This window comes from Ursus americanus, chromosome 30 (assembly GCF_024610735.1).
Source record: "Ursus americanus isolate L20-20 chromosome 30, mUrsAme1.1.p, whole genome shotgun sequence".
Lineage (NCBI taxonomy): Eukaryota > Metazoa > Chordata > Mammalia > Carnivora > Ursidae > Ursus > Ursus americanus.
Genome location: NC_142156.1, coordinates 5,294,090 through 5,314,951, shown reverse-complemented (window position 1 = coordinate 5,314,951; position 20,862 = coordinate 5,294,090). Strand labels below are relative to the sequence as shown.

General features: G+C 40.1%; 1 protein-coding gene across 16 annotated transcripts in view; it reads right to left on the bottom strand.

Moving 5' to 3' along the window:
- The window catches only part of MTMR3 (myotubularin related protein 3), a 137,781-nt gene extending 120,088 nt beyond the window's left edge, over positions 1–17,693 (bottom strand). For 7 of the 16 annotated variants that reach the window (XM_045791319.2, XM_045791320.2, XM_045791322.2 and 4 more), the window contains exon 1: positions 17,456–17,691. The gene's annotated coding sequence lies outside the window, so the exon portion shown is untranslated. Of the gene's footprint in view, positions 1–11,114; positions 11,196–17,102; positions 17,256–17,455 lie in introns of those variants that run through there. The other 9 variants (XM_045791313.2, XM_045791312.2, XM_045791317.2 and 6 more) reach the window with 5 other exon arrangements.
- Positions 17,694–20,862: the final 3,169 nt, after the last annotated feature.

Sequence of the window (20,862 nt, the reverse complement as noted above, 5' to 3'; positions counted from 1 at the left end):
AAAGCGAGTATACTAAACCTTGTTAGATCTGCCTCCAGTTTGAAAACTCCCTTCCACTAATATTTTTGCCTAGAAGTCGAAATAATATTTGTAGTTATTAATTCCCCTAGGATTAAAAAAAATAAATATATATATGATTGACTGGGTTTATATACATTATATAAATATAAATGTATCAATATATAAATATACATATATACATATATATTTTTATATATGTATTTATATATTGGTACATTTATATATATATATATATTTAGGGATATATAGGGATATATATATATATTTAGGGATATATATTGGTATATATATTTGGTATATATATATATTTAGGGACGCCTGGCTGGCTCAGTCAGTAAAGAATATGACTTTTTTTTTTTTAAGATTGTTTTATTTATTCATCCGAGAGCAAGCGAGCACAAGCAGGGGGAGCAGCAGACAGAGGGAAAGGAAGAAGCAGGCTCCCCACTGAGCAGGGAGCCCGATGTGGGGCTTGATCCCGGGACTCCAGGATCATGACCTGAGCCAAAGGCAGACACTTAATGGACTTAGCCACCCAGGCGCCCCTGGGCGTCAGATTTTTCTGTATAACAGGGGTATTACTTAACATACTTTGCAAGGTGACTTAGTGCAGTTCAAGTAAAATTATAGAAACACAGAATGGTATTACTACATAGGTGTTTGGGGCACTGAATTTAGGTCTCTTACCGTACAGGGTAGAACTGTGATATACAAAGGTAAAATGATTTGTCCAAGGACATGCAGCTGGTGATTATTAATATTCATTTATATTCACTTGAAACTTGCTGAGGCTTAAGTATGTCGGGCACTGGTCTAAATGATTATATGTGTATCAGTTCATTTAATTGTCCAGAATTATTCCCAGACAGAGGTATAATTATTATTTTACTGATGAGAAAATTGAGGGAAATGAAGTTAAATAACTTGTCCGGGTAGTTGAGTTGTTTCACCTGAGCTCTTAACCATTTTGCTGCACTGCCTAGTTAAGTGAAAGCACTTCAAGATTTTAGGTGAATGTTAAGATCTTACAGTAATCTCTTGCAGGTTTTTTGAAGTGAAATTTTGTTTTTTGAACCAAAATTAGAGGAAACTCACTTGTTGTGACCATCACAATTCTAGAAAAGATTGATGTTTACATATTTTTTTGATGTTAATATTTATTGCTTGGGTTTTATTCCTTCCTTGACAAAGATTATTTTCTTCTATCACTAGTAGGATGTAAATAGTAGGTAGTTTTCTTAGAAAACTTAAAAAAAAAAACCCAAAGTGGGGCTCAAATTCACCACCCCAAGATCAAGAGTCACATTCTTTTCGCACCTGGGTGGCTCAGTTGGTCGAGTGTCTGTTTTCAGCTCAGGTCACAATTCCAGGGTCCTCAGAGCCCTGTGTCCGGCTCCCTGCTCCTCCAGGAGTCTACTGCTTCCTCTCCCTCTGACCCTCCCCACCGCTCAAACTCTAGCTCACGCACATTTGCTCTGTCAAATTAAAAAAAAAAAAAAAAAAAAAAATCTGAGACCCAAATAAATGACTTGCCCAAAAGGACAGTAAGATGAAGGCAGAGATTTCTGAGATTTCTCAAAACTTTGTTCTCTCCAAATATGTTAGCCCTCCATCAACTCCTTCCCTTCTGATAGATACAGGTATGACATACCCCCCCCAAAAAAAAAACAAAAAACAAAAAACCACCTCCAATTTATGCATTTTAAAAATCCATTAAGCTATATACACTTGTCTGTGCACTCCTCTGTATGTTTGTTTTATATCATAATTGAAAAAAAGGTAAGGGGTGCCTGGGTGGCTCAGTCAGTTAAGTGCCTAACTCTTGGTTTGGGCTCAGGTCTTGATCTCGGGGTCATGGATTTAGGCCCCGTGCTGGCACTCCACACTGGGCATGGAGCTTACATTAAAAAACAAAACAAAACAATCCCACAGGTAAAATGTTTCATCATTAAGTGTATTCCTTTATGAACAGAAGTAGAAGAAAAGTTAAAAAAAGCTAAAGGGAGACAAATTCAACTGATTATGTTTACTAAAATTTTGTGAGTGTAAAAGTTTTAAAAACTGAGGTGTAGTATACCTACAAAAAAGTGCACATAAGTGTAAAACTCAATGATTCTCATAAACAGTTGTCTGAAGACAACCACGAAATCATCACCCAGATCAAGATACAGAACATTACCAGCACCCCTAGAGTTTCCCTTGTACGCATCACCAAGATAAATAACCATCGAGTTCAATTACCATCTTAGTTTTGTCTGTTTTTTAAACTTTATAAAAATGGAATCACACAGTATGTTGTCTTAGGAACAGGTTCTTTCACGTATACTTTTAATTTTTCTTCTTGTAAACAAAAAGCATTTAGGTTAGCCAGATAGTAAGAAACGTTCCCTCAACACTATCAAATATTCAAGTTTAAACCATAAATCATTCTCAAAGCAAACCATTTCCCAATCTAAATACTGATTTATTTAAAGTCAAGTATAGCTGGTATTTCTTCTCTACCCAATGAGCTTTCTTTTTTTTTCTTTTTTTCTTTTTTTTTTTTTGCTTGAAAACTGAATTTGTTTTTCTAAGTTTTGTTTTGTTTTTTTTTAAGATTTTATTTATTTGATAGAGACAGCGAGAGAGGGAACACAAGCAAGGGGAGTGTGAGAGGGAGAAGCAGGCTTGCAGCCGAGATGAAGGCAGGCGCATAACGACTGAGCCACCCAGGCGCCCCTGTTTTTCTAAGTTTTTATTTCAAGCACACTCCTTAAAACCCATCACCTATTTCACCCATGCCCCCACCCACTACTCCTCTGTCTCTACAGTTAAAATCCCCAATGAGATTTCTAAGATAGGTATTTTCAGTTACTTTTAGTTGGAGAAAACAGAGACCCAAAATGTCTCAAATATTATTCTTTCATCAGTAAATTTTGAATTGCAACCATTTTTAAGAGACAGGAAAAAAAAATCATGGAGAGATTCAGACCATGATTACCTCAAAAAAAATTTTTTTTTTTTGACGATTTTATTTATTTGACAGAGACAGCAAGAGGAGGAACACAAGCAGGGGAAGTGGGAGAGGGAGAAGCAGGCTTCCCGCTGAGCAGCGAGCCCAATCCCAGGACCCTGGGATCTTGACCAGCTTAATGACTGAGCCACCCAGGTGCCCCTTAAAATTACATTCTTTAATGCTGCTCTTATATGCTGAAAAGAGTCATCAATCACTGTCAACACTGAACATAAAGAATAAAAATGTAAAAATCTAGTTTCACTAGAATGTCTAATTCCAACACTGTTTTGATAGCACTACAACAAAATTCTTAGATAACCAAATGCCTGTTTTATCCTGAGATCTCTTCCTATGGCTTAATCTACATCTGTTTCATTGAGTCCATAATCTGTGCTATCCAACATGATACTCACTAGCCATATGTGGCTATTTAAATTTAAACTGTCAACTATCACTTTTTAAAAAAGGAAACTTTAATTAACTTTAAAAAATTTTTAATTTAGTTTCTTGGTCAAACTAGCCAAATTTCAAATGCTCAAAATGTACTGGACAGTGCAGATATTGAATGCCAGAAGGATCATCAGAAGTTCTACTGAATTAGCACTTGTTCTATAAATGCAATCTCATCTCCTACTCACCTCTAACCCTTTACTATGCTAAAACTTAATCTAAGAAAATGATGATCAATGACTAGCATGGATCACCAAATCCAATTATTTCCTTAGCCCTCATCTTCCCTCATTTCACTCAAATTTAATTGATTATCACTTAATTTGGAAATCCTCCCTTCTCCTCTGCTTCCACTGTGCCTCATTAACCTAATTTCAACAGCTTTAATTTTATCTTCTTCTCCCAACCTCCCCCCCAAGAACATGTTACTCAATCTTTGGCTCTTCTAGGTTCAAGATCTCATCCAGATGAGGCCAACCTACCTTTCTTCCTACCTCAAATTCACTATCTCCAAGCTCCTGAGGGACATTTTTACTTACCCCACGGCTTCAATGTTAAATGTGTGAAGGATTTCATTTTAGTCCTTTTCCAAAACCAGCTCCTCCTCCCAATTCCACATTTCTGTACTATCACTATTCACCAAAGCCCAAAACCCATCAACTTTGAATCACTGCTGCTTACCTTCAATTCAACTAGTTCACAAACATCTATTTCCCTTAGGGTGTCAACCAGGAGTCTCCTACCTTAATCTAGCCACCTCAATTACCACCTTGCCACCACCTTAATTCAAGTCCTTATTACCTAATTGTATGTATAGTACAGATTCTTCAGTTTTCCAATCTTCACCTGCTCCCAATCATGCAACTGCTATCAGACACATCTTCCCCCAAATTACCTTCTCAAAAGCCCAAAAGGACTCAGTACAGAGAGTAAAAGAATATTCTAACACCTTAATTATTTTATTTCAACAATTTGCAGCCAACATACTTTGCAAACTTGTCTCTGAATCCTTTATCTTCTATTCTGTCCTAGCTAGCAAAATCAGAACCATTCCCCCAAACATTGATTTTTGTCCTTTACCTATATAAAGTTTGGACTCTTCCTCGTCTTTACAATTTTCTAAGTAGGCTCTACGCCCCACATGGGATCGAACTCACGACTCTGAAATCAAGAATTGCATATTCTACCCACTGAGCTGGCCAGGCTCCCCTCTACCATGCAACTTTAATATATTAATTTATATGTTAGGAAACTATCTTCTCAGCATCTCATACGTAGCACCCATTTTGAACAAACCTAAACGAACAGACCAGGAGTAAGTTACAAATACACATATTGGTTTAGCTTTAATATAAAAGCATCTATATTTATTACATGCAATTCTATTTCCCAAGAATTTATGCTGCAGAACTATTTCTGTAGAAATAATCCAACCGTTATTCAAAAGTATAAAGTACAAGACAATCCATTACAGACAGCACTTTTGAGGATAGTTAAAAAAGAAAAAAAAAATCCCTAGATGTCAATCAGTAAGGGACTAGGATAAATAGTAGTGTCTATCAAGTTTAAAAAAAAAAAAACTACATAGGGAACACCTGCCTGGCTCAGTTGGTGGAGCATGCAACTCTTGATCTTAGGGTCATGAGTTTGAGCCCCACATTAGGTACAGAGATTACTTAAATAAACTTAAAAAAAAAAATAACACACAACACAGTCCTTAAAAATGGGTATACCTATATTTTATGATAGGGTAAGATATAATACACTATTATTGTGAAAAAGCAAACTGTAGATCAGCATGTATAGTTTGATCCTATTAGAGGGAAATTTTTAAATCTATATATTAATTGAAAACAACTATCAATAGAGGAAAAACTTTTCTATTCACACAACTGAATAAATGAAGTAAATACATATATATTGATACAGATAAATTTCAAGCTTTTCAAATTGCAGAATATATATACTTAGGTACCATACATATCTGAAACACATAATACTACAAGTTAAATACATACATCTATAGGAAGAATATAAGAGCATGGGCTAAGAAAGATAAATAACCTCTGGGTAATGGAAAGAAGATCTAGGAAGAGACCAAAAGGGACCCCAGTTGTATGATATTTAAATTTTAAAAACAAACATAGACCTTTCAGGCAAATCTAACAAGATGTCAATGTCTATTAAATCTAAACATCTATTAAGTACATGACATCTGTTATTCTGTATTTTTCTGAATTTTTGAAATATTTAAATTTTTTTTTTTTTTTAAGATTTTATTTATTCGACAGAGATAGAGACAGCCAGCGACAGAGGGAACACAAGCAGGGGGGAGTGGGAGAGGAAGAAGCAGGCTCCTAGCGGAGGAGCCTGATGTGGGGCTCGATCCCAGAACGCCGGGATCACGCCCTGAGCCGAAGGCAGACGCTTAACCGCTGTGCCACTCAGGCGCCCCTAAATTTTACTTTTAAAAAAGGAAAGGCAGGGTATAGAATTTAAGAACAGAGGAGAATGGGCTTTGTAGACTTCTATAGGGTATTTTCTTTTCACAAGCTTGTTATTCTTTACTATAAAACTTCTAACTAAAAAAACCCATAAACTTATAGTAGTACCTACATTTATTACCTTGATTGCTCTTCAACTTTAATCTTATTCTTTAAAAAAAAAAAAGGTGGATAATTACAAATGCCTTACCCCAGAAATCTAACATTTAATATGCAAAAAAAAGGAAAAAAAACAACACAAGCTGACAGGCTCTATCTAATCACTTAAACTCTAAAGGATATACTACATAGATCTTCCTAAAATATCACTAGTATATAAACTTACAGTGGCTCAACTCTAAGCTGTATATTAACACCAAAACCCCAATAAGACTACATTGTCATAATCAAAGTAATTTATCTAAATATCCTCCAGTTCAAATTACATATATAAAATCCTATCACCTCTGAGTTGCTATAACCCCACTCAATATTTAAAACACACACACACAACTATAGAACTTGCTCAAGTCCACATGGCAAGTCAGCAAGAGAACTGGGAATTCAGGTTGAGTCCTGTGTTTAGGGTTCAAAGAATCTGATTTTTCTTTTCAAGGCATCATTCATAATTCTCAATCAGCTCATCAGGAAGAAGAAAATTAGATGGAAGTCTTGTGTTTAAATGTAATCAAAGCTCAGTCTCAGTCACAGTGGCGTTTACAATGAGAAAGTTCAAATCCGGCTGCTTGCACCATTCCTCCCCTACCACTTCCTACAACTGCTGCTCACTTAGGAACTGGAGCCAGTTAACCACCCACTTTCTCACTGGTGACTATGACTTAAACCCTCATAAGACAACCAATGAAAACTAGAGACATCAAAATGTACTTTAAAATGGCCGTTTTTCCTAATAAGAGAAATACATGCTCACAGAAAATTGGGAAACTACAGAATATGAAGCAAAAAATAGTTACACTACCCCACCAACCAGAAATTAATCATTACTAATATTTCTACTCCTGTCTTTCCAGGGTCTCTCTTATTTATAAAAGTGTATTAGTTCACGCACTAAACAGGATTTTAATTACAGCAGAAAAGGGAAATAACATACTAGTTCTTTTGAAGACTAATTTTCTTCCTTGTTTTCTAAGCCAAAACCATGTATGTATACATGGAACTGGAGAGAATGAGACAAATGAGAGAAATCTTATGCGCTCCTTTTCATTCACCCCATGGCTACCACTGAGTCCACGTTTCAAGAACCATTACATACCCAGGGGCGCCTGGGTGGCACAGTCATTAAGCGTCTGCCTTCGGCTCAGGGCGTGATCCCCGCGTTCTCGGATCGAGACCCGCATCAGGCTCCTCCGCTAGGAGCCTGCTTCTTCCTCTCCCACTCCCCCCTCTTGTGTTCCCTCTCTTGCTGGCTGTCTCTCTGTCAAATAAATAAATAAATAAGATCTTTAAAAAAAAAAAAAAAAAAGAACCATTACATACCCAAAAATTAATGTTTCCTTCTTAAGTAGCAGCCTACTACATAAATTAATCAATCTCTCTCTCTCTCTCTCTCTCTCTCACACACACACACACACCCCACACGTGTCTTGGCAACAGGAGGAATACGCATAGTAAAAGGGATTAAATCAAGACTGATTTTTTTTTTTTTTTTGTCTCCTTGAAGCTATCCTTAGGAGAAAGTAAAATATCTGAAGGGCTGAAAAAAAGTAAAAAATAAAAAAATAAAATATCTGAAAGGCTGATGTAAAATTAATGACCTCTCCCACAAAAATCTTTTCTGTGCACATCAGGTGAAAGAACAGTGTAACTACAGAAAATTGTAACTATTAGTTTTACAACACTATAACTTGTTTACATGTGTAAATAAATATGTAAGAGTTTAAAAAGTCCCTAAATATTGATACCTTACTCTATACCAGTCTACCTCTTTAAATATAATGTCAAAAACTAGGCATGTGGCCTCAAAGGAATAGAAATCATATCACTCAATAAATTATGGTCTTAAATCTTTGAGGGTCTAAGAAGATATATGTGAAAGCAGCTTATAAATCATGCTACGTAAGGTAAAAAGAAAGCACTGTATACAGCAACCATGTTCAATATAAATTATCTCATTTAACTGACAAAATAATCACAAGTTGCTCTTTTCACAATCTCTAAGACCTCAATATTATCTTTCTCTGACAATGAACCATATGAAATAACTGAAATTAAGTTCCCAGGATGGGAGGAGAAAGAGAGATTCATTTTTCTAGCACAAAAAGTACCATTTCCTAATTTCATAACATACGGTAGGAGGTGGGGGGAGGAGCAAATCAAAAGCAACCTATTCAAACTTAATAAAAAAGTTACTTTTTAATCTAAGATTCATCATGGAAAGTTTCAGCCCCCAATAAAGCATTTTTGAAAAGTTATAGGTTCAGGCTCTTCCAAATGGAGTTAGAGTGACAGGTTAATTGTGGTACTTTGCAAGCAAAGGAAAGCAAGTAGCAATTATTCATCCCTTCCCTCAGTTTCTAGGCTCTTAGAAAATAGGGATATGTTATAACCGAACCACTTTCCACAAAGCACAGACTTTTTAAAATATAATCTACACAGTATTCGTTCTTCATAACTAAGAAGTAGACTACTTAAGATTGTTCCCTATCCCATGATTTTCCTTTTTCAAATTCAGCCACTCAACAATGACAAAAGGTATCAAACTGATACTTTGAACAAGGTTTATATATTTGCCCTTATTGCAGATATGACTCTCAAAAGCATGGCACACTTTAAAGACTACCATAATCCAATTAGACTGGATCATCTGCAAAACAAGAGGAAATGCCCAAAAACAATCATACATAAAGGCCCAACATTAAATCGTACAAGTCTAAAGCAATGATATCCAAAGAAAAATGTAATACACCTCAAGAAGGACCCAAAATACTCCACTGGGGTAAAGAAGAAAAATATTTGAACTTTATTTTTCTTTTTTTTTTTTTAATTTTATTTATTTCAGAGAGAGAGAGCAAGTCCCGGGGGGGGGGGGGGGGGGCGTGGCAAAGGGAGAAGCAGACACCCTGCTGATCAAGGAGCATGACTCGGGGCTCCATCCCAGAACCCTGGGATCATGACCTGAGCCTAAGGCAGACGTGCCCCACTTTATTTTTCTCATCCTTGTTAATTTTCTTGGTTTATATTTTATAAGGTACATAATAACCAGTTACTATACATATTGTTCGTAAATTAAATAAATACTTAAGGGTGAGGATTAATGCTCAAAATTTTTTACCATTGAGATGATCAAAAATTTGAGACCACTGGCCTGATGTACTGTCACTGCACTTTAATTTTTACCTGCCCCCTCCAAAGTTAAACTGTAGAGGCTAAGACTTGATGCTGAAAAAAGAACAAAAGGAAAAGTATTCCCAAACTATTTTAAACTCCCACTAACAAGTTTAAAGATAATAAATCACTAGCAAGAATATGCAGAACTGGACACTAATATACTGTTGCTGGGACTTTTTTTTTTTTTTTTTAAGATTTTATTTACTTGAGAGAGAGAGTCAGAGAGAGCATGCGCAAGGGGAGGGGCAGAAGGATAGGAAGCAGCAGACTGCCCACTGAGCAGGGAGCCCTATATGGGGCTTGATGCCAGGACCCCAGGATCACAACCTGAGGCAAACACTTAACCAACTGAGCCACTCAGGTGCCCTGGGACTTTTTTCCTTTTTATTATTTTTTTTTATAAGATTTATCCATTTGAGAGACAGAAAGCACAAGCAAAAAGGGCAGGGAGAGAGAATCTAAAGCAGACCCAGAGCCCAGCACAGAGCCAGATGCGGGGATCGATCTCATCACCCTGAGAGTATGACCTGACCAAGAGTCCCACGCTCAACCGACTGTGCTACTCAGGTGCCCCTGTTGGTGAAACTTTAAAATAGACATCCTGTCTATAGGGCACCTTGAGTATATTCAAATTTATAACGCACAAACCTTTGACCACATAAGCCCACTTTTAGGAATTTAGCCTATGGAAATAATAGCACAATTGTATTTAAAAAAAAGTCCAGGGGCGCCTGGGTGGCACAGCGGTTAAGCGTCTGCCTTCGGCTCAGGGCGTGATCCCGGCGTTCTGGGATCGAGCCCCACATCAGGCTCTTCTGCTGTGAGCCTGCTTCTTCCTCTCCCACTCCCCCTGCTTGTGTTCCCTCTCTCGCTGGCTGTCTCTCTCTGTGTCAAATAAATAAATAAAATCTTTTAAAAAAAAAATTAAAAAAAAATAAATAATAAAAATAAAAAATAAAAAAAAGTCCAGGGGCGCCTGGGTGGCACAGCGGTTAAGCGTCTGCCTTCGGCTCAGGGCGTGATCCCGGCGTTCTGGGATCGAGCCCCACATCAGGCTCCTCCGCTATGAGCCTGCTTCTTCCTCTCCCACTCCCCCTGCTTGTGTTCCCTCTCTCGCTGGCTGTCTCTATCTCTGTCGAATAAATAAATAAATAAATCTTTAAAAAAAAAAAAAAAAGTCCAAAGGAGTTCATGACAGCACTGTCTTAAGAGAAAAACTGAAGAGAAAAATTGAAAATGACCATTAACAGGGAATTGTTGCAAATTATACTGCAGCTGTATCACAGAACAGTAAATAACCATTTACAGAACATCAATTTGACATGGAAAGTTGTTCCTTTTGAAGTATTCAGTAGATAATGTATAAGAAAAAAGGAAAATACCGGGGCGCCTGGGTGGCACAGCGGTTAAGCGTCTGCCTTCGGCTCAGGGCGTGATCCCGGCGTTCTGGGATCGAGCCCCACATCAGGCTCCTCTGCTATGAGCCTGCTTCTTCCTCTCCCACTCCCCCTGCTTGTGTTCCCTCTCTCGCTGGCTGTCTCTATCTCTGTCGAATAAATAAATAAAATCTTTAAAAAAAAAAAAAAAAAAAAAAAAAAGAAAAAAGGAAAATACCAAACATTACTCTAAGTGGAATCATGGGTTATCTCTACTTTATTCTCCTGAGTTATCTCAATTCTTTTTTTGTAGGATTCGCACGTTCCCCCCACATTGAATATATACTTGTAGCTTTCACAATCGGAAATAACAATTTCATTTTGAAATTAAAAATTAGACTAAGTTGGGTGCCTGGGGGGCTCAGTCGGTTAAGCACCTACCTTCAGCTCAGGTCATGATTCCAGGGTCTCGGTCTCCCTCTCCCCTCTCCCCCTGCTTGTGCTCTGTCAAATAAATAAAATCTTTAAAAAAAAAAAAAATTAGACTAAGTTAAAATTCCTTATTGCCCTGGAGCACTTTCAGAAACTCCATAAACATTCTACTTTGCTCCATGTGATTTATGGACTCAGTCTACATAATTTACAATTACAGATTTATCTTATAGAAAAATGTAGGTACAGAACAAAAAAATAAGAACTACCCTATATTTGGGGCACCTGAGTGGTTCAGGTGGGTTAAGCATCTGCCTTCAGCCCAGGGTTCTGGGATGGAGCCCCACATCGGGCTCCCTACTCAGTGGAGAGCCTGCTTCTCCCTCTCTCTTTGTCCCTCTCCCCCTACTCAAGTTCTCACTCACTCTGCGTGTGCACTCTCTCAAATAAATAAATAAAATCTTAAAAAAAAAAAAAAAAAGAACTACCCTATTTTTAATTAGCCATTTTGTCTTTATGCCAATTCTTCCCAAATATGTTAGGATTTATCAAGATACTGATAATTCCTTATATTTTGCCAGCTTATCAATCTATGAATAATTTAGAGAACTAAATTGAGTTTATAGTTCTCTTCTGGAACTAAGTTATAAAGGCATTAGCTACTGGGGCGCCTGGCTGGTTCAGTCAGTAGAGCATGCAACTCTCGATCTCAGGGTTATGAGTTCAAGCCCCACGTTGGATGTAGAGATTATTTAAATATAAAATTAAAAAAAAAAAATTAAAAGCATTAGTTACTGAAGAAGTAAACTTAGAATTCAGAGAAATAAAATCAGGAAAGCTTGCTACTATTTTTAATAATAAAATCATTTTAAGTATTGTGTGAAGACACAAACAGCCACAAAATAGACCCATGCCTGGACAAATCCAAGATGATGTTTTGAAGTAGTGAACACCAAGAACATACCTCTGTAGTTACCAAGTAGTCCATCTTAAGGAGAAAGAGTGCTTAAGAATATTAGCATAAATTTATGTCTTACCTTGGTTCATCAAATCAACGATTTGTAACAGAGCTATGAGGTATTAAACCCTTAACAAAAAAAAACTTAAAATTTAACCCAGCTTCACAATTTCCTTGTAGTTTTTCATTTATTTTATGCCTACTATCTTAGTCATCCTACTGCAAACCCCAGATACCATGTCCCTAAGCGATTACTCCAAAGCTTTACCAGTACTCAAGAAAAATATCTTTTGTATTACAATCCAGTACATAAACATGTAAGAAATTTCTCAAATCAATACTTTATCATTTGCAATGTGCTTTTATTTTTTTTATTCCTTTTCATGTTTTAAAATCACCACACTGTGGGGCGCCTGGGTGCCTCAGTCAGTTAAGCGTCTGCCTCCGGCTCAGGACATGATCTAGCGTTCTGGGATAGAGCCCCACATCGGACTTTCTGCTCAGCGGGGAGTCTGCTTCTCCCTCTCCCTCTGTGCTCTCTCCCCCTCTCTCGCTCTCTCTCAAATAAAATCTTTAAAAATATAAAAAATAAAAATAAATAAAAATAAACCACCATACTGTTATCTTTACCCTATGATGCTGCCACCTGCCATTTAAAAAACATAGCCCTACACTTCACACAGAATGTACTAAACTCTTCCACCACCTTCCACCACCTTCCACCACCACTCCAACATAATAAAATGGGTGAAATCTAGCACATCTATTCCAAGTACAAATTGTGAGACATCCCAGATCCCTCTCTGAAGTTCCTGCTACACAGTGATGATTCCTTGGTTGGTTGGTTGTTTGTTTGTTTTTAATATATAAGTACTCTCTGCCCTCAACATGGGGCCCAAACTCACGACCCTGAGATCAAGAGTTGTACCCTCTTCCACCTGAGCCAGCCAGATACCCCTGGGACTATTCCTATTGGCAGACGGGATGCAAATGCTGAAAGGTTTCTCTAGGCTGAGTACAGAAGTAGAAATCTTTTCTGTTGCCATATTAGTGATATTAGTAAATTCTACACTTGACAACACGTTTACCACTGCTCCACAAGCCAACTCTTCCAAGAAAATAAAATAGGATTCTAATATAGTATCATATCCTTATATTTTTAGATTGCTTTTCATATACACCATTCTATTTGATCCTCCCTGACAAACTGAGATAAATAAAAATAGTGTTATTCTTCTTTTTATTAATGAGGGAATTGAAGCTCAGGGCGCTTATGTGGTTTGCCAGAAACAACACAGCTAACAAGGGACACAACTCAAGCTTGAACCCAGGACTAACCTGTCTACCCATTCTCATGCTACAATTTTCACTGTGAACATCTGATACAAACATGAACTTAAGTATGTTAAGTTTCTAGATATGAGGAGCACTTGGCTGGCTCAGTCAGTATAGCATGCCACTCTTGATCCCAGGATCTTGAGTTAGAGCCCCACACTGGGTGTAGAGTTTACTTGATAAAAAAATATATATATACTTTTTAAAATTTCTAGATACAAAAGTGAAAATGAAAGCATTACATCAATACGGTATCAAAATAAAGATTAAAAACAGAAATGAATGTTAACTTTGGTAGCCTCTAAAATTATTAGGAATTCTAGTTCAATCCAATACGGATTTGATCTCATATTGTGTCTTAAGTGCACGTTTCATCACTGATAAAATTACAAATAAATTTACCATAGAAAATTACAGAATTGGGTGATCTGTAAGAAACAACTAGGCACATAAATTACATAAACTTCCCCAAGCCATTCTTAATCTTGTGGCTTCACACTAAATTATGAAGTTCCTTATGTGAAATCCATTTTGATTTCAACACTAAGTGAATTACAACAGCATAACTGTGTTGTTTCTGCATAATACTTGCAACATGCACTCAACTTCCAGAGCACTTTTGGACAGTGTCTAAAATCTGTAAGCTAAGAGTAGAACCCAAAAATATTCAAGTTTTTTTTTTTTTCAATTAAAAAGGTTCATCTACCTACATAAAATGAATACCAAATAACACAATTACAAATTACTGAAGATTTGCAGAAGGGCACCTGGGTGGCTCTGTCAGTAGAGCACATGACTGTTGATCTTGGGGTTGGGAGTTCAGGTCCCATATATAAGTATAGAGCTTACTTAAAAAAAAAAAATTTTTTTTTTTCTTAGAGAAAAAAAAAAAAAGATTTGCAGAATCAGGCTGAAGAAACTACTTGAGACCAACAAGTATAGACCTTTAATTGTATAGATGAGAAGACAGAGGTCCAGAGAAGTGACATTCCTAACAGCAGTCACACAATCAACTAATGACACAGAATCTCTGCCAATCTACAGCTTCCCATTATTCTAAATGTCTCTGCATCTAATAAAAAGTCACTAAAAAGGGCCACTACACTAAAAAAATTTAAGACATATTAAAGACCCAAAACTGGGGGACAGGATAGTTTACAATGACAGTCTTAGGAAGAGAAAAAAAAAAAACTCTGTTTTCTAAGGATGTTATTTTTAAGTAATCTCTACACCCAAAATGGGACTCGAACAACCCTGAGATCAAGAATCACATGCTCTACCAACTAAATCAGCCAGGAGCCCCTAGAATATAGAACCTCTTAAAGGAATCCCAAAGTTCTAAACCACATGGGCTAAAAACTGGCTCAAGGTATCAAAGGGCTTTTTTTTTTTTTTTTTTAGATTTTGTTTATTTGAGAGAGAGAGAGAGACAGCCAGTGGGCACACACGCAGGGGGAGGGGCAGAGGGACAACCAGAGTCCGCTGAATGGGGAGCCCTATATGAGGCTGGATCCCAGAACCCTGAGATCGCGACCCAAGTTGAAGTCGTCAGACACTTAACCAACTGAGCTACTCAGGCACCTCCTCAAACAGCTTTTAATAACTGACATTATCAACCACCAAAACTTTTTTTCCCCATCTCAATACTATTAATTTGCTCAACAAATATCTGAGAACACAGTATATGCTGTGGGAACTATGCTAAACACTGGAGACACCAAGAAAACAAAACAGCCTCTGGCTCTCAAACTGGATGACTGGATACACTTCTCTAAAATACTTCTCCATGATTTGACAGGATATTTACCAAACTCCTTCACTACTCTACATAACTATAACATTTTCTGCCAATTCTTCCAAACTTGTAACAAACCTCACCACACCCCCCTCTGCAACATGAATACTTCTTGGGTAATTCACTATTCCACTTTACCACAGAAGGTGTTAACCAGAACTACAACAGATTTAAAAACTGACTTTACCACTCCTCATGGCCTGGGGCAAATTTCAAGAACTTTTCATAATCCACAATAAACCTTCCTGGTGCACAACCCTCATTTCAAATGACTGCTAACCCACCCACCCACCCTACCCTCACTTTACTAGAAACCTGAGTCAGGTTTAGGAGCAAGCATGATGTTAAGATGTTGGGAAGCACCTTCCATGGACCCCTTTGTGAGCCAGAAGTAGACTTACTGCCTCTCCCTTTTTCACTCCTCTAGATCCTTATTATGTATCACTAGATATACCTCCAGTCAAGCAGCATCTAATTTTATCGAGTGTGTTCCCAAAGACCTGCACCAATAACTTCTAGCAACAAATCTAATTCCCCTACCTAAATCCATTATATTTTAAAAGATGCTCAATTTTCAGTCCTAAATTTCTCAGGCTTCCCCTTCTTCCCTACCTCTCAAATTCTTAAGGCTCTATAAAGAATTAAAAGCACTCTCAGAAGTCATAATTAATAGGAACCTTATGGAATACCAAAGGTGACCTAAAGCTGACTTTCACGGGTTCACAAACCTGGCTGACCAGAATCATTCAGGGAGCTTCGTAAGGATGGATTCCCAGGCCCCACCCTCAGAGATTTTAATTCACCAGGTCCTCCTGCATGGAGTTCAGGAATCAGCATTTAAGGCAGTCCATACTATTTCTGATGACTATATTTAGATAACCACTGAACTAAAGAACCTGGCCTACAAGTCGAGAAGGTTCTCCTGTGGCTTGCTGTTAACTACAAGTGGGGCTGCACCACTGTGCTGGTCACTTGAACTGCTCTGGGTCATGTGAAAATGAGGGAGGTAATTAGAGCTGAAAGAGGCCTTCACAGGCAGCCAATCTAAAATTCTAGAACCCTCCAAATTTAGTTTAATATCACATACTGTACTGGGCTTACTCAAAACTGTGTTATTCTGTAAGTTCTTCTACCCACTCAAATCACAGGCCCTAGAAGGTAAGACTTTTTGCATGCCACTAACCCGCCTTACTTGGGTCTCCCAGCAAAAATAACACAGATCATGTCTCTGGCCCTACAGAAACAGAAAGGAGAAAGTCCCTGTCACCTCTCCATGCACAAATCACAAACGTTTTACATAAAAAAATCATCTCATGTAATTCAACCCAAGCTTTCGACAGCATCACCGTCCACATTGGGAGAACAGCTGAACCTCAATAGAAGAGTATCCATTTTTTCGTTGTGAAAAATTAGATTGTCAGATAAACAAGGTGGATGTCAAGATATTCAATCAGTCAAGAATTCAGGCCTCTGACTGGAGAAGACACCTGCACATCAATAGCTAACCGAAGACCAAGTGCAAAACTCAAAGGAGATTATCAGACCCCAAAGAAGTTTATTAAAGTGCCATAAAATTGACCCCATTATTTTGAGGTAAGTTTTCCAGCCCAAAGTACAAGCAACAATATTATCGCAAGGGTCCTAAGCAGCACCATTTCCACCTGAGAAATAACAATCTTTCGTGGAGCTGTTTGACCCTGAACTCTCAACCGCCTCCGAACCATCCTTCCTACCAAAGTACTACCAGGTCAGGAGGATGCCCGGCTGCACAGTCAGTCGGCCACTCCTCCTTCCCACAAGTCCCGGGCCCGCACCGCTCGCCCCGGGGGCTCTCCCGGCCCCCGACCTCCGGCCTCTCGCCACAGTGGACTCCCACAGACCTAGTCGGGAACGAGGGAGGCACACTCACCTCCCGGGGTCCGCAGGCACTTGTCCGGACGCTGCAGAGGCAGCACTTCACACCCCTAGCCCCATGGGCCCGTCCCTGCCAGGTCCGGGATGGCCGCCCGGGCCCGGGACCCCGCCTCCCCCGCGCCGAGGGTCCGAGCCGAGCCCGGCCGCTGCGCTCCCACTCCCCACGCCTCCCCCTGGCGGCCGCGGCCGCCACCCAGGACACCCCTCCCCGGGGCCACACACGCTGTCCCCAGCCCCCCGCGGGCCGCCGCCTCCTCACAGGGTGACAGCCACTGCGCCGGGGCCGAGTGCGGCCCCTCCTCCAGCCCCTCCTCACCCCCGGAGGAAGGGGAGGGAGGGCGTTCTTACCGGGCGGCAGGACATGGTGAGGCCCGCCACGGCACGGCCTCCTCCGCCACCCCACTAGGCTCCCAGCCAGGGCCGGCGGGGGGCAGCGCCTGAGCCGCTGGAGCTTCTCGTCCGGCTGCTCCTCCGCTGCCGCCGCCGCCTTCTCACAACCACAACAACATGGCGGCAGCGGCCACACAGAGCGCGCTCCCGACGCCGAGCCGGGCCGCGAGCGGGGGCGCGCGCGCACGCTTGGGCCGTCAGTCCGCGGTCGGGGAAAAGAAGGCAGGCCTTCGCGGGTTGGGCAGAGGTGGGGCCCGGGCCGATTGCCACGCCCCGGTGGTGGGCGGGGCCGCACGGCCGCAGTGTGCCCTCTGGGGGAAAGGCTGACAGCAGCTCAGGTGGAGAAGGAGTTAGAAACAGGTGGGAAATAGGCAAGAAAACCAATAGTGGTCCTAAGATTTGGGGGAGACATCTTTTCCTATAGCCCTATTTTGAGCCCTGAGCAAGACAAAGCCTCACTCCACTTAACCAGTAAAATAGAACAATAGTAGTATATTTCACCTGTAGTTACGGTGAGGCTAAAACTAATAAAATGCGTATAGTTGTGCTCAAGGCTCTCAGAACACAGTTTCAAACTGCTTCAGCTGAACCTCAGCTAGAAGAAATGAATTTTCAAATTTTCAAAATTGTACCCTATCACAATAGCCTGCATACAAATTCTACAAGCCAAAATGGAATTACTTTAGGCCCTTAACAGATTGACCTCTTCAGAGTTGCATTTCAACATTATACCCTTGACTTTTCTAGAAAATAGCTAAGAGAACCAATCAAATGAAATCTGTCTTTGCATTTATTTTTTTTCCCACAGCACTCTCTGCAATTATTTATCCATCTCTCGTGTTTATTGTGTTTCTATCCCATTCTAATATAAAATCTACTTTAAGATAAAATTCTTGTTTTGCTCATTACTTTATCCCCAGCACCTGGAACTGCCCATGGAAAGTAGTGGACAGTCATCTCTTTTTTTTTTTTTAACATTTTATTTATTTGAGAGAGATAGCATGCACCCCCAAGTACAGGAGCGGGGGGGGGGGTGGAGGGCAGAGGGAGAAGCAGACTTCCCTCTGAACAGGGAGCCCATGCGCAGCTGGATCCCAGGACCCTGAGATCATGACCTGAGTCAAGGGCAGACCCTTAACCGACTGAGCCACCCAGGCGCCCCTCAAATGTCTTAATTAATAGCTAATATTTAGTTACACAATTCATCTAATTGAATCTTAACAACTTTAATCGGCAGATACTATTATCTCCATTTTACAGATCAAGAAACTGCAGTCCAGGGGCGCCTGGGTGGCACAGCGATTAAGCGTCTGCCTTCGGCTCAGGGCGTGATCCCAGCGTTCTGGGATCGAGCCCCACATCAGGCTCCTCTGCTATGAGCCTGCTTCTTCCTCTCCCACTCCCCCTGCTTGTGTTCCCTCTCTCGCTGGCTGTCTCTATCTCTGTCAAATAAATAAATAAAATCTTTAAAAAAAAAAAAAGAAAGAAACTGCAGTCCAGAATAAGATGCACTAAAACAAAATTCAAACCCAACCCCAAGTGACAACAAAAATTATGCTACCAGCCTCTGGACTGTATTGCCCACTTCATGCATTGCCGCCTGAAATAGAATCCCGAGTAAAAAATCACCTCATAGTTCAAAGTTAGGAAAGGCTTTGCTGTACTCCCACAGAATCAGGTATGTTTCCTTTCTGATTATGCAGCTAATTGTGTATCTTTTCACCTTGGCTTCCCAAAAGCCCAAGGCTAAATCTGAAGTTCAGTGGTAGCCTACCGTTGGCCCTTCCGGTCCGCATATTAACTGTGATTTTCTCTCCCACTTCAACTTTGCGCTTTTATTTACATTTTACTATCCTAGTTTCCCCTTTCCATTATATGATTATAGCCTTTACCGAATGAGAGAGGAAATAGTAGGTACACAGAATAGATGAATGACAAAATAAACCACAGGTTTCCCACCTGCTTCTCCTATTGTCTGATAAAATAAGGCTGATGGGGTTCGTCTCCTCTACACGCATATTCTGCTAGTCACGCCTCTCTTCAGGTAAAGACTGAAAGATGGGTTTCCGTAGTTGGGTGGCCTCTGATTGGATTGAAGCTAGCACCTGACTCCAGGATAGCCTGCCCATAAGCTGAAGCTGGCTACCTTCCAATGAGGTGGCCAAGGGCAAAGATTCAGCCAATGCAACAACTCCCCTGCAATCCACAAGGAAAGGGGTGCCTTTCGGCGTACCACTTGGACTTCTGTTTTAGGCAGAACATCATCGTTATTTCCCTTTTAACTTGGGTTAAGGAATTTTAAGCCGAGTCCTCAACTAGTACATAGGACATGAAAGGAGTTTCTCTGTGTCCATGAAATCTCTATTTGTGTCTCCTCGTTCTCGTAACAGCTAACGTGGATTGAATCTTAAGATGTGCTGACGCGATGTGAGTGCTATCTAATGTAATCTTAACAACCCTAGGCGCAGGTATTGTTACTCTGCCTGATTTCACACAGGAGGCAGTATAAAAGTCAGAATTTGAACCCAGACAATCTGATTCCGAGAGCACGCTTTTAAACTTCATCTACGGGTCATCCCCCACTGCTGCCCACCTGCTTATCACTAACCAGACTTTAGTAAATTGTCTTTAAATAAGAAAGAGAAAACTGCTGCATGGCCTTGAGAGCTCACTTCAAGGGGGAAGGCCTAAAAAAGAAAAGCAATGGAAAGAAAACTGGTTTGGGTCTAAAGATAAATTGGAGTCCTGGCCCTTCCACATACTTGTGATTTATTTCCCTTTTCTGTGCCTCAGTTTCCTCATTGGCCTTGTGGGGTCCTCATCACTATTCCACTCGCCTCACAGAGGTGTGTAAGGGTTCTTTAAGATACTGAGTTCGACACCTTTTTGCAATTTATGAAAAGCCAAACCAGCAGATGGGATTTCTCTTGAGCTTTTGGCTGAAGACAAAGCCTTAAAATTGGTGCAGTGATTCAAGAACAGAGAGAGAAAACCAATCCAAGTTCAGTGAGGGATTCTCACTGCCCTATTTCACGTGTGAGGTGCCCTCCTCTACCCGCCTGACCTTCCTCCCCTCCTGCTACCCTTTCAGCCTCCTTCGCCCCCTGCTATTTTCAAAGCTGAAAATGTTCTTCCCGCTGTTCAGGGACTCTTTGAAGAAGCCTAAGACAGATGGGAAGGTTGATTGATAGAGGCCTCCTGAGGTCACAAAGGGCCCCTGAAAAGCAGGAGTCCCTCAAGTCCCCCAAATGCAGCTTTTCCAATGCTAGATCCTGCTGCTTCATGATAAAAGTCACTTCCCCTTCAGTGAGCTCTTTGTGTGAATTATCCCCAAACTCAACTCCAGCCTTGGCCTCCCCACGCAC